The sequence below is a fragment of the Crocodylus porosus genome, unplaced genomic scaffold, assembly GCF_001723895.1.
Source record: "Crocodylus porosus isolate Cpor-Errol unplaced genomic scaffold, CroPor_comp1, whole genome shotgun sequence".
Lineage (NCBI taxonomy): Eukaryota > Metazoa > Chordata > Crocodylia > Crocodylidae > Crocodylus > Crocodylus porosus.
This window is the reverse complement of record NW_017728906.1, coordinates 160936749-160953779: the sequence shown is the minus strand read 5'-3', so window position 1 is coordinate 160953779 and position 17031 is coordinate 160936749. Positions and strand designations below refer to the sequence as shown.

General features: G+C 43.4%; 1 long non-coding RNA gene across 1 annotated transcript in view; it reads left to right on the top strand.

Annotated features, from left to right (window-relative positions):
* The first annotated feature begins 506 nt into the window (after positions 1-506).
* Positions 507-17031, top strand: part of LOC109306306 — a 23122-nt gene continuing 6597 nt past the window's right edge. The window contains exons 1-2 of the long non-coding RNA XR_002099934.1: positions 507-652; positions 15177-15182. This is a non-coding gene — a long non-coding RNA (uncharacterized LOC109306306). The remainder of the gene's footprint in view (positions 653-15176; positions 15183-17031) is intronic.

Below are 17031 nucleotides of genomic sequence, written 5' to 3'. Positions count from 1 at the left end.
ACTCATGTTTATATGTAGAAAGAGGTATTCTCCATATGGGCTTTGATAGGTGTCTCCTGATTTACTCATTTTGTTTCAGCAGTTCCCTTAATCTTCCAAAAACAATTCCTCAAAAACGTTGTTTTCCCTGCTTCTTAATCAATTTCTTGATATTTTCCAACTTAGTAGAAATTGATAACTTCTTGTTACTGAGGAAGGTAATTCTATCAAAATTGGGACTTTCTGATAACCAATAATGAATAGTTTGATTTTCCTGTTATTCACTGCTTGGGATTCTCTTATGATTATACAATTACAAGCATGCTTTGAAGATGCTGAGCTAAAGGGTATAGAAGAGTAACAAAATAGCTAACAGGGTGCACTTCAAGAATGAGAAATCATTCTGACAAGAACTACTACTGGGCCCAGCTGATCTCCTGGTAAACAGATCCACACCTTGAGAAGGTGACAAGACTGTGACTGTATTTGGTGAGATACAGCTCACCAAATACATTTGGTCATTTTACAGCTAAATATACTGGACTTTGCTTTGCTTTAGGCTCATTTAACAGTGAATAGTTGTAGTAAATAAAGCCTTGCTGTCATTCATTGAACAAGTTGTCATGTCAATCCTTTTATACACTAGTCCTGAATCCCATTTCATGACTTAACAGTGACCCAAGAGTAGATTCTTCATACTGCAGAAAAGGACCTGGGAGTTACTGTGAACCATAAACTGAATATGAACCAATGGTGTGCTCTTGCACCGAAAAGGTCAATACTATACTGGGTGGCATCAATAGAGGCATCACTTGCAAATCAAGGGACTTCATTCTCCAGCTCTTTTCAGGACAGTGTCCAGTTTTGGGCCCCTCCCTTCAATAAAGATGCAGACAAATTTGAGTCTGGTGGAAAAAAAAAAGACAAAAAAAGGAAAGGCTGATGGAGGATTTGATAACAGTGTTCAAATGACTGAAAAATGGTCATTAAGAAGAGGGATATGACTATTCTCTATGGTTGCAGATGTCAGTACTAGAAGTAATGGCCTTAAGTTTCTAATAAGTGAAATTTAGGTTGGCAGTTAGGAAGAACTTTTTCACTATGTAGGTCATTAAGCATTGGAACAAACTACCTACCTACCTACCTGCAATTCATAGAGCCTGTAGCAGTTTGGAACATAGTCAGCCATGCTCCCGCCTGTTTATGTGGGTTTTTAGCCTATAGAAACCTTTTCATTGGGAAAACATGTCTTTAAAACCAACAGAGCCTGTGGGCATACAGATGCAATACCTGGATGTATTTCTTAGCACTGCTTCTCTCTCATGTTGATGGTAGTCCTTTAATATTTATCCGTGGCAAGATCACACCCAGCCACTCTAGGCCTATGAAAGGTCAGGGAAGGACATGAGAAGCCACCCCCACTCCACACTATCCAGCTAATGGACACAATTGCAGCCTATAACAGGGACACAATATGCACTAAAGAGAAAAAGGAAGGGTTGGAAGGTGACAGAACTGTGCCCTTCTTCCTTCACTGAGCACTTAGAAGGGTTAGTTATGCACCCTCTTGTGACTAGGTATATCAGTGGGCACATTCACCTTCTGAGCAAACTTGAGTTAGTTTCACAGGTGAAGGTGCTGAAAAACAAGTCAAGGCTGTTTGTAAGCTGCAATTGTTCACAATACCAGCCCTGTTGCATTCTGTTCCCTCTGACCTAGAATATGTCTTCTCACAATTTGTTGCATGGGCCAGGGTTCAGCTGCAGATGTATTCTGTATCAGAGAGCTGCCATACACACAGCCTTTTAGTGTTTACTATTGTATCCCTCAGTGGGGGTACAGCTTGCCCTGCAGAGCAGACCAGCACCACTCTTCAGGGTCAAAGCTACAGCAAAACTTCCAATTCATCCCTGTGAGATGTCACACTCACTAAAAGAGATAAAAAAGAACTGACCTGATACCCCTTATAGAACTTCAAAGTAATTCTACTGGAGGCAGAAAGGATACCATCTTTCACAAGTATGCAACCATATTATGGCCCTTTCATTATTTCTTTTTTTTTTGCCTTTATTGCTTTTGAAGGAATTGAGGTGCTCCCTAATACCAGAGCAGAGGCTGGCTCCAGGACAAATACCAATATCATATGCAGGCAGAATTTGCCCTGTTTCTTTCCTCTACTTTTTGCTTTCAACCTGATATTTTTTCTACCTGTTCTATTGTGAACAGCTGACTACCTAATTGTGGCTGATATGCTCTTAAATGTTCTTCTGCATCAGAGATGTTCTATTAAAGTATGTGAATGTTAAATTATGCATTAAGAAATAGACTTTTATGTAATTGCAAAATACAACTAAAATAACAATAACTGTCAACGTGCCTGTGAGCTTTTTGCTCACTGTTTTTTGTCATGAATATTTGGTATTATTGGTTCCTAGTCAGTAGGGGAAATATGATTTTCAAGATCATAGTAGAGAATATACATATTCAAATTTAGGTTCTCCTGCTAGATAGAGGCGAGAGACTCAGTCACCATCCTGGATTAGAACCCACCCAAATTTGCAGGTCATATTGTCCTAATTCCCCTCCTGATGCTAATTGTGGCCCTCCTGTTTCTGTAATGAGCTGAAACTACATGTTCAGTGTAAACCCCTGGCGTGCAATTGCAGCCGTATTGAAGTTAGTAGTTTTGCTGTTAACCTCAAGAAAGTAAGAATTTAAAATGCATTAGTGTATTTGGATTCCAGCTCAGTCATGGATGCCTCTTTAATAATTAGTAAACCATGATTGCTCTTATAATTAGCATACTGTGGTCCTTAATTTTCAGTCTATCTATAAGAAGATATCCAAAATACTATTCTAATACAAAAAATACTAACAAAATAGGATGAACTAGCTAACAAAGACAGGAAGATCTATCTTCTAACTTAGCCCAAATCAATTTCAGTGGAAACAAAAAGCCTTTAGTTGATTACTCACACGCTATCACCAATCTTGCATTGTTCTTCTTATTGATGTTAGATGTGCCTTAGATCTTCAAGATCATAAGCAACATACATTTAGCAGCTTGACATGTGTAGGGGAAGACAAATTTATTTTCTTCATACTGGGTTGAAATTATAGATGTGAGAGTTGTGCACAATACAATAATGTCTATAAATCTAGTGTTTTATCATCCTATTTCAGACTATAAAATGAGCAGGTTTATCAGATATAACTCCACTCGTGATACATACCTACTGAGGTATCTCTTTGGAAAGATCAATGGGGCTAATACATCTAGGAAGTTAAAGACATGCATCACTGAACATTACAGTACTACCAAGAGCCATGAGCAAAGTTTTCTGACAGCAATTGCACCATAGCCAGCTGGATGTTAAAATGATGCTAAAACATGGGATGTCATCTACAATCAACATATTGGATTTATGAAATCCACTGGCTCCAGTGAAACCTGTATTATCATTTTAAAGGGTTGTTCCTTCATAGTCCAGTGGGTTATGTAAAACAAACAGATACACAAAACCCCACACACCACAGTGCTTGACTTCCAATATATTTTTCTGGCACTTCTTCTCTTCATTGTCACTGATTTATAACAGCTTTTCCTCTATAGAAAAGCAAATTAACTTTATATTCAGCCATTTCCAGTCCACTTCTCTCTGCCTCTTTGTTCTTATCTCAGACTGAGTCTCACAAAGACTTTATTAGCATGTGTGGTTTGTTTTAGTCATGTGTTTTGTTTTCAAATTACTAAAAATTTTGGTAGCAGCAACTAAGATGAACTAGATGCAACTATTAAAAAGTAGACAAATAGGAATGTGGTCAAATGTATAATCTTCCCACATTACACTGCTAATGCATCTCCACCCTGACCTTCAAAAACCTACGTATTACTCTTCTGAGTAGAAAATGCCAATTATGCTAATGTGGTGATTTGTGACAAGTTTACAAATGCTCCCAAAATGAAACAACTGAAACTTGTAACCCCTTCTAAGGGGGGTGAAAAATTCATGGAATAACCACTGAGCCTTTGTTTTCCTACATTTCTTACTTAATTTGCTTTTCTCACAAATTCATCCAGGTCTGAAAATGCAGATAAAACTCATGTATTTCTTACCTGTAGCTAGAATCCCCATATCATGAAAAATAATTGTGGAATGCAAGGATTACTTCAGGGAGTGATGTTGCTCTTGCGCGATCTGACCAAGATTTTGACCTGCAGCATTATAGCATAATCAGTATATTCGCAAGCTTCATCTTTCCTAATAAAGCTGTACTTAATAATTAATAAATATGTTAGTTCCCATGGTTTTAAAATAGTGGTGCAGGGAATAAAATATAAGTGATGTCTTTCCTTGACCAATCTTTCTTTCCTGGGTAAGAAGTGGAGTCTTATTTTTTTCTAAGTGTGCTCAGCTCATCCATTTTAATTATGTTCTTTTAATAATTGAAAATGACTTAACAACAAGATTCTCTAATATGTAGAAAGACCAAAGACTATTTCTTTATTTAGCTGGATTAGTTATCTTGTCTTTATAACACCATGTTCTTATCCAGAACAAGCAGAAAAACGGAATTCAATGTGATATGACCCTGAACTCCTTAATGAGCCACATGGCAATGCAATGCAACCCCTCAGCTCCAACTTTTAGAACATGAGACTTCCAAGACTTAATCAGATGTATTTAGCCCAGCAGCCAGCACCGTATTTCTTGCAAACAGTCACTGATGAGCAATACATAGAACGGTATGTGCGCATACTCTGCGTTCCCATCTTTTATAGCAAGCATATGTAAGATTAAACAATGAACCAAATCAGACATTTTTAAAGTGCCTCTATCCTCTATCCTGCACATATATGTGTGCATGCCCACATCTTTCCACATCTCTTTATAATCAACTTCACAGAGATGTTAAGAAAGCCAGGGACAATTATTTGAGGGACAGGTAATCTCCCCTGATCAGACAATTGCTTTTAAATCACTTTTATTCTAAGGATCTCCAAAGTCAGATTTGCTACCCTTAGACTTTGACATGTTTTATGTTTATCATTACTCACATTGTTTGCTGCCTTCCAAGGTCTTAGAATGAAAAGTACTGAAAATATCTCAGTTGAAGCTTAAACAGATTTCTCTTTCTTTTCTTGTTTTTTTTTAAATGGCAGATCAAGTAAACTGTTAGAGAAAGATTCTGAACATTTCACAACGATGTTCCATTCTGATACATAAACTGACCTTCAGCAATCTAGAAAACTAGGAAGACAGCCAAATAGCAAGTTAGCAGTTTACACTTTCCTGAACTTAGTATTCAGAGAAAGTAGTTGGGCTGGAGTGTTGTGGTAGCCCAATATGCCAACCTCTTCATGAGCTACTTGAAAGAAGAATTTCTAGAAAACTATGCCATCAAACTCATGCTATAACTGCACTACATAGATCATCATCTGGATCGAACACCTGGACTCATTTACTGACTGCCACCACAGATACAATAGCTACTACCCCTCAATCAAATTCTCTTTGGAAAACTCCTACAACAACATCAACTTTCTACATACTGCAGTCCACATCTGGGATGGCACCCTAGAAGCCACTATATACAGAAAAACCCTGGGTCACCACGCATATGTCCTCAAAACCAGCAACTGCCCCAAACACACCAAGAAAGACATAATCTACAGTCAAGCCCTCAGATACCCCTGGATCTGCTCTGAAAAGAACAGTAAAACACCCAGCAACCCTACCTGAAAAATGCCTTTACCCAGCAAGGACACTTCAGCAGAGAAACATATCATATCTTTGATCTGGCCACACATATACTGTGGAAAACTGTGGAAAACTCCCACCAATTGCACTCCCTTGGTTGTTACATAGTGTCTCAGGGCACTAAGGTACCTGCTCCTAGAAGAGCAGAAACTGCCTGGGGAGAGCCCAAAGAGACAGACAGAAGCCCAGGTGCAGGTTACCAGGGCAACAGACTAGCAAGCAAATTAGCCTGCATCTGCACCTGGTCAGCTGACCAGAAGAGGCAGGGCCTGGGCCCATATAAACCCCAGGCTGAAACTAGGGAAGGCAGTTCTCTGTCAGTGGCCAAGGTGGAAGGAGCCCTCCTGGAAGGTGAAGGGAAGGGGCCTGACTGCAAGTTCTACTCCTGGTAACGTTAAAGGGCAGAGCAGCTTGAGTTATGGTATAGCCTAGGGGCTTGCATTTTTACTTTTGCTTATAATACTGGTGGTTTGGGTGAGGCTATTTGGGGAAGAAGGATGCCTCACTGGGGGCCCACTACAGTGGGGGAACCCTGGCACCAGAGAGGGTGCAGTGTTCAGGGGTGAACAGACCACAGCACTGGAGAGGGTGCAGAGACTGAGACAGGGCTGTGGAAAGCCCTGTGATGACCTGAGGGCCGAGTGAAACCAAGGCCTTGGAGGGACACTGTGTCAATACCATCTGCAAGGCTTGCAGCATGGTAAAGGGATGGTTTGGAGCCACGCATATAGCCCATAAGGCTGGGGTGTCCCGAGACATCCATTTTGAAATGAGACCCACAAGGGGTCCGAGAACCCACAGGGTTCAGTAAAGTCCATCAGGACTGTGTCCAACTGGACTTGAAGGCAGCCTCCCTATTCATTGTAAGTACATCAAGACATGGTGGGTGAGAAAAGAGGGTGCCCATCAGGCCAAATTGGCATGGTTGAGGGGCTTTAGGGGTAACATGGCCAGCCTTAAGGACCCTATCCTGTGACATAGCATCCCATGAACATATAAGAAGGAACATCAAATAATCAAAATCTGTAACCAAAAAAGATCAGACCTCAAGGTAAGCATTCCCAAGTCCCCCACCTCTGGATCTTCAAGCAACTCCCAAACCTGGCTCACCTCATCATCAGAAGCAAACTCCCCTGCTATCAATAGACTCCAAATGGGACACAATCCTGCCTCAACAACCAATGCCAAACCTGTCAATATATCTCTAGCTACACAACAGTGAATGACCCATAGAACAGAACCATCCGACTTGACCAGGGTCAGACCCAGATGGCATGCAGTTGTACCCTCCCCTTTCACAATGTAGCTTTGTGGTGCTGGACACCCAAGTGCCCTGTGGAGTCTGGAACATAACACAGAAGCAGCAACCAGGGACTTTTAAGTCCCCAAAGCAGGTAAAAATCCCCCTCCACAGTTATCAACACCCACCTTTCCCCTTCCCCTCTGTGCTCAGTAGCACCTTTCCTCCCCTCCCATTCCTGACTTCCTCTCTCTACTTTGGGTGCAGGAAAGAGAAACCCACTTGCTGCTATCCCCTGGTGACTCAGAGGAGGGAGGAACCCCAGACCTGCTCCTGCTCTGTTAAAGCCAGGGCTCCAGGAAGTGGCTGCAAAGGGACCCAGGCTACACTGAAGATAGTTGCGGTGGCATCAGGCAGATTCCCCTTCCTTGTCTGGTCCCCCACAGTATTCCCTACCAGCCAGAAGCAGACACAGGGAGAGGGAACCTAACTGCCACTGCCACTGTCCCTAGCTAAGCCCAGATCTCCATGCAGCTGCTCCCAACAACTCCAACAGGCAGCAGGTAGAGCAGTGGTGGAGTATGAGTCTCTCCTTCCTGCACCCAGAGGCATAAGTAGAGAGAATGAGGGAAAGAATGGGAGGGGAGTGGTGGGGAGATATCTTACCTGATTTAGGGGTGTTAAAAAAAATTCCCCAGCTGCTGTTCCTGTGGTGTGATTGCCTCATCTGGGTGGGGAGGGAAGACTGGGAGCAGGGGAGTGCAGCCACCCTTGCAGTGCCATTCACTGCTCCCATGCCCCTTTTTTCAAAATCTGGATCTTCCCATGGAATCCACAGATCTTACCACATTCTCGGATGTGTGTATATCTCTCAACCAGGGAACCAGATGGAGCTATGCACCAGCATGGACCCTCACAGAGAAATAAATAAATAGGACAGATACACAAACATCAGTAGAAGCACATTTTTTCACAGAACAACCACTCACTCTTTCTGACTTCACAATCCTTGTGCTCAAAGGAAATTTATGCTATGCCTCCAGAAGACAAGCCTGGGAACAGAAATTTGGAACTCTACTGGACAGTAAAATATTTGGTCTCAATACAGACAGTGGCTTTATGGTTCATTAAACCTTACTAACATTGCCAGTCACCTCCCTGCACTTCACTAACTCCTCTTGAATGGTCTCCCTCAGGCACTAGCTATATTGCCTATTCTAGCTTCTGCCCCATCTGCATTTGAATCAAACAATGTCTCCCTTCACTCTGCTGGGGCCCAGCAGAGCATCATCAAGAGAACAGAAGAGGCTCCCTGTTCTCAGTTCAGATGTCTGAATCTAGCATGCTCCACAGCATCCAGGATTGACGGTCACAAAATTCTGATAAGCTGAAGCATCTTCAATAAGACAGAACATTTGGAGAACTTAGCTGCTAAAGTCTAGGCGTGTCTAGGAAGTCTGGGCTAACAGAAATTTTATAAAGGCTTATAAACTGGCCAAATTTTCCTAGGGATGGCAAAAAAGATGTTGCTGACACAAAGGCTATTCTGCTGCCCTGCACATGCAGTGCATTGGGGGTGGGGGGTCCAGAACACTTCAAATAAAAGAATTTCATCAGAATGTAATATTTTGGCTTAAAATTAACAACAACAACAACACTAATAATGATAACAATAGTAATTCAGCTTGACAGATACCCAAACTGCATGGCTAATGTTTGGCAACATTTTAAGAACTGACAACATGGCAGAGACACATTATGAAGAGACATGCATGTTCATATTAACTACCGGCAGTGCTATCAGTCTCACCTCTAATTTTATCTCATTCTCATTTCATGTTCCCATCTACTTTGAAAGCTGTGCTGCTTGGCTGGGAAACTGCATTTTTTGTGTATCATAATAGCACACGCCCTTGCTTTGTTGAAAGAGAACTATATACTTGTTTCACTGGTAAACAATCACGTTTGATAACAACATTGTTAAACCTGTTTATCCCATACACAGGAAAATTGGCATCTAGCACAAATGTTCCATTGTGTCTAGATTTAATGGATTTATAAAATATTTGTAAAGGTACAAATTGCTACTAAAATAATTTCTGATCTCTGTATTCTTGTAGAGATGTACTTAAAAAAATCAATGTGGCATTTAGTAAAAAGAATAAACACACTGATTGGAAATCTGTTCCAGAACAACCCAGTGAATTGAGACATGAATATTAGGCCTGTGTAAAGCAGCAAGTATTCGCTTCAGATTCGGCCAATTTGGAGGTCCAGTGATTTGATTTGGCCAAATCGGATACAAAGATTCGGCCGTAGACTAAACAGGCAGCAGTCCTCACCACGCTGGACACAGCTGCCTCCAGCTGGTAAGTCTGTTGGGGTGGGCAGAGTGGGGAGGGAAGGGGTGTGGGGAGGGCTCAGATTGGGTCTGTGGCTGGGGTTGGGAGCTGCCCAGCTGGGGGTGGGAAGCAGGATGCAGTCACGGCAGTGCTGGGGGCAGGGGCTATGCCCTGCTGTCACTTGCCCAGCTGGGGCAGGTGGGGGAGGCACAATGGAGGCATGGCTCACTCCAGGCAGAAGGGGGCAAGCGGCAGCAAGGCATAGATCCCACCATGCCAACTGCACAAGTGGTGGCAGGGCAGAGCCCCCCCACCATGCCAGCTGGGCAAGTGGCAGCAGCACCCACCCCCCAGCCCCAGCTCCTGTGCCCCCCCACACCAGCTAGGCAAGGGACAGCAGGGCATAGCCCTCGCTCCCAGTGCTGCTGCACCAGCACCCTGCACCCACTCCCACCCCTCTCCCTGAGTCCCACACTCCCCGCCCCAGCTGCGCAGCTTGTCCCTGCCCTAGCCCCAATCTCTCCCCATCTATCCACCGCAACAGACTTACCAGCTGGAGGCAGCTGTGTCCAACATGGTGAGGACTGCTGCCTGTTTAGCCTATGGCTGAATCTCCAAAGCGCACCAAATATTCTTCCAAATCCATTTGGAGGCTTCTGATTTGATTTGGACCTTTTAACTGGTCTTTAGATTCAGAGATTCAGCCATTGAATCAAGCCAAATCTCCTCCAAATCGAATCAGGTACCAAAGCTTTGCACAGCCCTAATGAATATGAGCATTTTGCTTTCCCAGGTATTTATTTTGATTTATACCCATTTTGAATCCATTCTAAAAACATGTTTATAAAACAGACAACAACAGTAACCCTTAGGAAGTTTCTTAACATGTCCTTTACTGGGGAAGTCCTGTGTTCAAAACAAACAAAACAATGCAACATCATTCAAAGAAAAAGAATGATTTGAGATGCCATTTCAGACCAGTCCAGGCATGCTAACGGAGAGGTATATGGTTACTTGTTTGCCAGGCCCTTGAATTAAGATCTGCCTGCTTATTGCAGTTCTATTACCACTGCAAATCTACCACTTGGAAATTAGCAGAAAAATAGATGTCTGGCTGATAATGCCAGATCCCAAAATAAATAAGGAGAACCAAATAAAAAGCTCCTCATTGATTTGTAGAATACAGCATGTCAAACGTGGTTGTGATGATAGTGCAAACTTCCGTGTAAGTGGGCATCACGAGGCACTTCTCACACACAAAAAAGTAAACAACAGGACATGAACTACATGAAACTGCTTGAGTATTTTCTTCTGAAGTTCTCTGGAATGTGGTTGTCAAGTGAAAGGAAGTGACAACTATCTGTAGTTTGAAGAAGGACTCTAGATCAGTGCTTCTCAAACTATCTGATGTGGCGGACTGGCAATTTTTTTCCAGTGGGCTGGGGACTGGTGCGCCATTCATCCAGTGGCAGCAACTGCAGGGAACAGTGCTACACAAATGTGCAACCAGCTGTTTCTTTCTCTTTCCTCACCTTGCACGACGTGACGTCACCTGGACTGTTGGAACGTATGAACTGTAGCATCGCGTACGAACTCCTTCTTTCCTGGCAACTTGCTGCAGACCGGCGAATATCTTTCTTTCTTTCCTGGCAACTCGCTGTGGACCGGAAACCAGCGGTTCGCGGACTGGCACTGATCCGCGGGCCACCACTTTGAGAAGCACTGCTCTAAACAGCTCTCTCTGCTTATGAACTGAAATGCAAGCTCAGAGTGCCCCAGGGACTTCATTCCCCTCTCCTCCCTGTGCTCCAGTAATTGTGGAGCCAGCAAGACAAAAGGCAGAGCAGGATGGCACCTTAGAAATTAATTGGTTCAGAGAGGCATATGCTTTCTGATAAAGTAGTCTGTCACCTGCAAGTTAGCCTCTAAGGTGTCACTGTGCCCTACATCTTCCTGACTTTAGACTAACATGGCTAGCTGCTTCTCTTGTGCCAACAAAGTGTGCTGGGAAGCTTCCAGCCAGTTTAGCACTCCTTGGACCAGATGTGACAATTTGAAGAATACATCCATGTACAGTTTATAAATGTAACAGCATAAACGTACCATACATGTCAGCAATATAGCAATCACAGTTTGAGCGTGCATAAAATTAACCATGCACCTGGCAGTCTAAATGCCACAATTCCAGAACATATTCCTTGCAAGAATGATCTGGGCCATTTTCTGTTAAAAGCACTGACCTGAGTTGAGTTAGTACAAGATGGAGGCAAAAATTTGGCCTCTTGAGTCAGAGCAAAAGTAGGATAGACATCAACTACATTATGGCAGAACCTCTGTAGTTTCATAGTGATTGGTATCTGAACACTCTGTAACATGCATTAAGCTGCAAATCCTGCTCCCCCCCTTTTTTTTTTTAATAATCATCCATTTACATGGAGCTCTCTTGGCAAGAAGCTGGAGCGCCCTCCGATCTCGGGAAGAGCGGTTCAGCAGCAAAGCAACTGTTTAAGGCCCATCTCCAAGAAGGTCACAACTAAAGCAAAAAATCATTGGGTATAACAAGGATGCTCAGGGAGTCATCTGGCAAAGGGGGATGGAGGTTATTAAAAAAAGGCGAGTGAGGGAAGGAGGTCTCTTGTCAGTCATCTTTCAAGAAAGCTGACAAGGAGCAGACAAGGAGAGAAGTCACTATTTGGCAGAGAAGCTATGAGCAGCAAGGGAAGGATCTGGACTCTTCAGTGAACTCCAAACTAAGCCTGCAGAACACTCAAGAGGAAAACATCCAGGCTGCCCACAAGCAGAAGCTGTCAGAAGAACTGTTTTCTCTACAGTCCAAGAGTGCCCAAGAGATTTGTACAGGGACAGGACGGTAGTTCTTAGGCCACCAAGGCAGAACCCAGGGTAAGGTGAGACTGATCCAGCAAGGCATAAGCTTTCTGACAAAAGCATGTTGCCACCTGTGAAAATGTACGACTCTCTGAACCAACTAGTCTACAAGGGCACCTATACATGTACCTGATGCCTGCTCCAATGTGTTAGTTTAATTGAGTCTGCTGGAGCATTCTCGGTGTCGTGTATATTTAGCATCCCTGCATTTCAAAAGGTGGCATGGGTGCTTTAACTAAAGTTTATCAACCGAGCTTTAGTTAAAACGCTCCTGCCACCATTTTGAAGCATGAGACACTAAATACATGAGAAACTGTGAGCGGTTTAATTAGAGCAGCTCCCCAGAGCTGATTTAATTAGAACACCCTCTCATGCCAGAGCACATATAAAGACACCCTGCGGTGCCACCCTGCCCTGCTTTCTGTCTAACTTCAAACTGACATGGTTAGCTACCTATCTCATGCCAGCAAGGTGTACTGGGAAGTAGGGGTGAAATCTTAGCCTCACTGGGAAAAGAGAAATTATAGACATTTTCCAGTGGCCTTCAATGTAGCCAGAATCTCACCACAGGCATATAAAGAGTTTCCTTCCTTCTGCACAGAAGCTGTTTTCCAGGGCCCCTTTTCAGTTTGATTTGCTGACAATCTGCTGCTTCCTTTGAAATGAGAGTTTGAGGCAGATTCTCTGTGCAGCAGTTATACCACCACAATAAATAAATAAATAAAACCACATTGGGAAAGGCAAGTTCTGGCCTAGAAAGATTTGTGTGCACTTTGGAAAAACTCCAAAATTCTATGGGCACAGCGCGTTGCTTTTGTTTGGCCTGTAGCAGCTTGTATCCTCCTTCAGACTTGTGTGAAATTACTTGCCTGGTTTTAACCTAGATAGGAAAGAAACAGCTATACTGATTTAAGTGATCACACATTCCTGTTCATACATTCTCAGGTGCCACAGAAGCAAATTTCACTGCATTTGTAAATGGGAAGCAAAAGCAAGATGATCTATGTGGTGGTTTTAAATTTTTTTCAGCGATGAATGCTTCTGGGATGTTGTTGTTCAGCCTCAGACCCTCACTAGTTCATAGAGACTTACAGATGTCCAACCCTCCTTAATAAACAACTACATAGGCAAGCAGTGTTATACTGACCACAAGAGATTTGAAAAATGTAGTTGCCCTCTTGCTTAGAACGGATTTCCTTTGCCAAAGGTTCTTATTAATTACTTGCAGGCATTAAGAAGACCTGAAGGAGAGGTCTTCAAAGGTTCACCAAAATACTTTCAAATCTGGTTGCTAGGTATAAAAGGATATATATAATAATTTCCCATGTGACCCATTATCCAGATTAAAATGGAATGGTGGTTATCTGGTACTACTCCACATTTCCCACCCAAAAGCATTTCACTAATTCACCAGAACTGCAGTTTGTCCATTTTCATTGTGATCTCTAGCTGAACCCAAAAATGGTGTTCTTATGTTTGTTTTGAGAATGTCCTTTATTTTTATATTTAATCCTTTTCAAATGACCAGGTTATATGTTTAAATATCCTTTTACTGGCTTTTCAATCTGCTGTGTATAGTTTTTTTAGCATCTTTATTTAACTGAGTAATCATAACACTGGTTTTCCCTGCATACCACATGCTCATTAGTAAAACATGCACCTTGTTCTTGGCAGGCAGAATATAGAAAAAAGATTTTTTTCCAGGGTCTGTGACGGGGAGGAGCAGAACTTGTGGCATGCAAGACAATATGGTATTTCACATGCAATACATGCACAGAGTGCTTCAAACACTGATGACTGAACTGCTTCATAGTCTGTGGCACAACTGATCCTGGCACCCTTTAACCAGCTGCAGTGCATGTTGAAGTGAAGCCCGTGTTACTTCTTCTCAAGAAGCTGGGTGGGGAGTAAGTGGAGATTTGGCTCATTCCATCCAGCACACTAGGCAGTACATCTATGCTAAAGCTTGGTGGAAAAATTATCGAAGTCAAAGACTTCCATTATCTTTGACCAGGCTTTGGATCAAGTTCTGTGCAAAAAGGAGAATATAACTACATCAGAAAGAGAACTCACAGGTTACAACTTAGCACTGAAGCAAGAAGAGGTGAGGGGGGACTTTATTTGTCAATCACATTCATTAAGCCTATGAACCACTGGGAGTTCTTTTGTCAAATGCTGTAGAAACAGAAGACTTCCAGTTTGATAGAAAACAAACAAACAAAAAATTTGCAAAGGGATATAACGAACAGGCAGAGCCCTCCCAGTTGCACTCTAGACCAGGGTGAGCCAAATATGCCTTGCAGGCTGCATCTAGCCCACCAACAGATTTGATCCGAGCTGCTGGTGGATAGCCATCAACTTATTGAATTTAGCCCACAAGCAGCTGGCAGCTCTGGCTGCTGCTTGTTGTCAGGCCAGCAGGCAGGTGGGTGGGACTACTACTGGGATGTGGCAGCATGAGCTGTGGACCTGGACAGGGCTTCTGGTGCAGTGGGTGGGTGGTGACGTCAGCTGTGGATGCTGCTGGCAAGGTTCAGGAGCCCCGATGCAGAACCTGCTGGCAGTGTCCACAGCTGCTGCTGCCACCCTCCTAGTGCAGTGGAAGCTCCTGCCTGGAGCCCCAACCCAAAACCTCTTTTCTCTCTCTCCAGAACCCAGCAGGAGCTGTTGTTCAGCAGGAGTCCCAAAGCTCCGCTGTGGACCCTGGCAGGAGCTTCTGCTGTGACAGGCTGCAAAGTCAGTTGTGACACCGCCAGCAGGTTCCACACTGTGGTCCAGAGCCTGCTGGTTGTGCCCACTGCTGATGCTGCTGCCTGCCCGCGGTAACAGAAGTCCCAGCCTGGGTCCACAGTTGAGCTTCGGGACTCCTGGTGAGCTACAGCTCCAGTTGGGTTCTGGAGAGAAGGAAGTTTTCCTAGGGGCAGTGCATAAAGAGATACAAGTTGTTGGAGAGTAGGTTTAGATTAGACATCCGTAAGAACTACTCCACAGTTAGGGCGGCTACCATCTGGAACCAACTTCCAAGGGAAGTGGTGCTGGCTCCTACTCTCGGGGTCTTTAAGAGGAGGCTTGATGCCTACCAAGCTAGGATTATTTGAGCCCAGTTTTTTTTTCTCCTGCCCTGGCAGGGGGTCGGACTTGAAGATCTATAAGGTCCCTTCTGACCCGACTTCTATGATTCTGTACTACTTTAAGGTTCATTTCCTGCTGTAGCACAATACCACTATACACACAAGGGCACCTCATGTTGACACAGGCAAGTCAGAGCAGCTGGTAAGCAATGGGCTAGAGCTGCCGATGCAGGCCTCTTGCAATGCTTTCCCCTGACAGCTGGCATGAAAATACCTAAGCTATGCAATGGGCTGGTCCACAACTACATCTCCATCAGCAAGCAGTTTTTAGTTTGGCAAACACAGAAAATGCATTTATCACAGGCATTTTTGCAGATGACATTGATGAGGTCACTGACCCAGTTTACATATCTTAGCAGAGAGTTCACTGGAGTACTGATGCAAAATGACAGGGAACCTCTTTTCTATTTGTTTTCACTTTATGTTCAAACACCCTTGTTATGTTTCTGATGGGCATAAATAGCTGTAATAAAAGACTTGTAGCTGATCCATCAAATTCACATGCATAAACCGAGTGACTGCCTCTTCTTTCTCTCCTGAACTGTCAGCTTGCCCAGACACAAAGTAACTGAAATGGGATTGTTAGATCTGCTAAGCAGGGATCTTGAATCCAGTTCTCACTGGAGTGAGTGAGAAGAGAATTGGGCATACCTCCACTGAAGTTAATGGAATTTTCCCAGTGTCAAAAAGTAAGAGTGAGTGAAGACCTGGAAAAGGAGGTGCTTTTGTATATGGATAGTCATTCCACTTCCCCAGTGACAGACAGCAAGTAGTTCTCCTACTAAGTTCTACTGTAGCTTTTCCAAACACATTTTCTACTCTGAACATATGGTCCTTGGTTCAAACAACCAAGTGCTGCATCCACAAAAGGACTAATGTGCCTACTTCCAGAATTTAGATTCTTGAAATCTCCATTCAGCTACTGCCTTAAGTCTACTTTTTCATATGCCCAAAGAGCCTAAGTCTTGACAATACTGTGCTTCTAGATATCTAGATCATACCCAAACGTATTGAAAATCATAGCTTAGGTGTTCTTCCATCTATTGCATCTGCTAAACCCAAGCCAGCAGGGTCTCAGACCATACTGGATTAGGCTTTAGACAAAACAATGGTGATGGTCCATTTTCATCTAGCATCCTACTGATTAGAGAACCCATACAGTATAAGGGGAGACAGGTTCTAATCCCTTCTGAGGGGTCTTGTACCCATACCCACTTCAAAGGCAAGAGTATCCCCAAAAAGATACAAGGTATTCTGGGGCCAGGGTGGAGGGTATTACCTCAACTCCTCTTGTTGAAGCTGTTCTACTTTTTATGGAAGAGTTCAATATTCATTGGGCCATAAAGCAAGACTGAATAAAATTGTGCAGCTTACTGGTGGAAACACTCAACTGGGAGAAGGCAGGGAAATGAAGATACGGGTTCCAGCAAACAGTTCAGTGTTTTTTTTAAATGAGACAGCTTCAACTGAGATAGCCCCACCCTCACCTTCTAATATCCTGTAGCCTGTGGTTTAAGGCATTCTAGAAGAGTTGCAAAGTCAATTGACTTCAGGCAAAGAAGGGCTTTGAACCCATGTCTTCCACCTGCTGGGCAATTATAGTTTCATAGTTTCATAGTAGCTAGAGTCGGAAGGGACCTAGGTAGATCATCTAGTCCGACCCCCTGCCTTGGCAGGAAAGAGCACCGGGG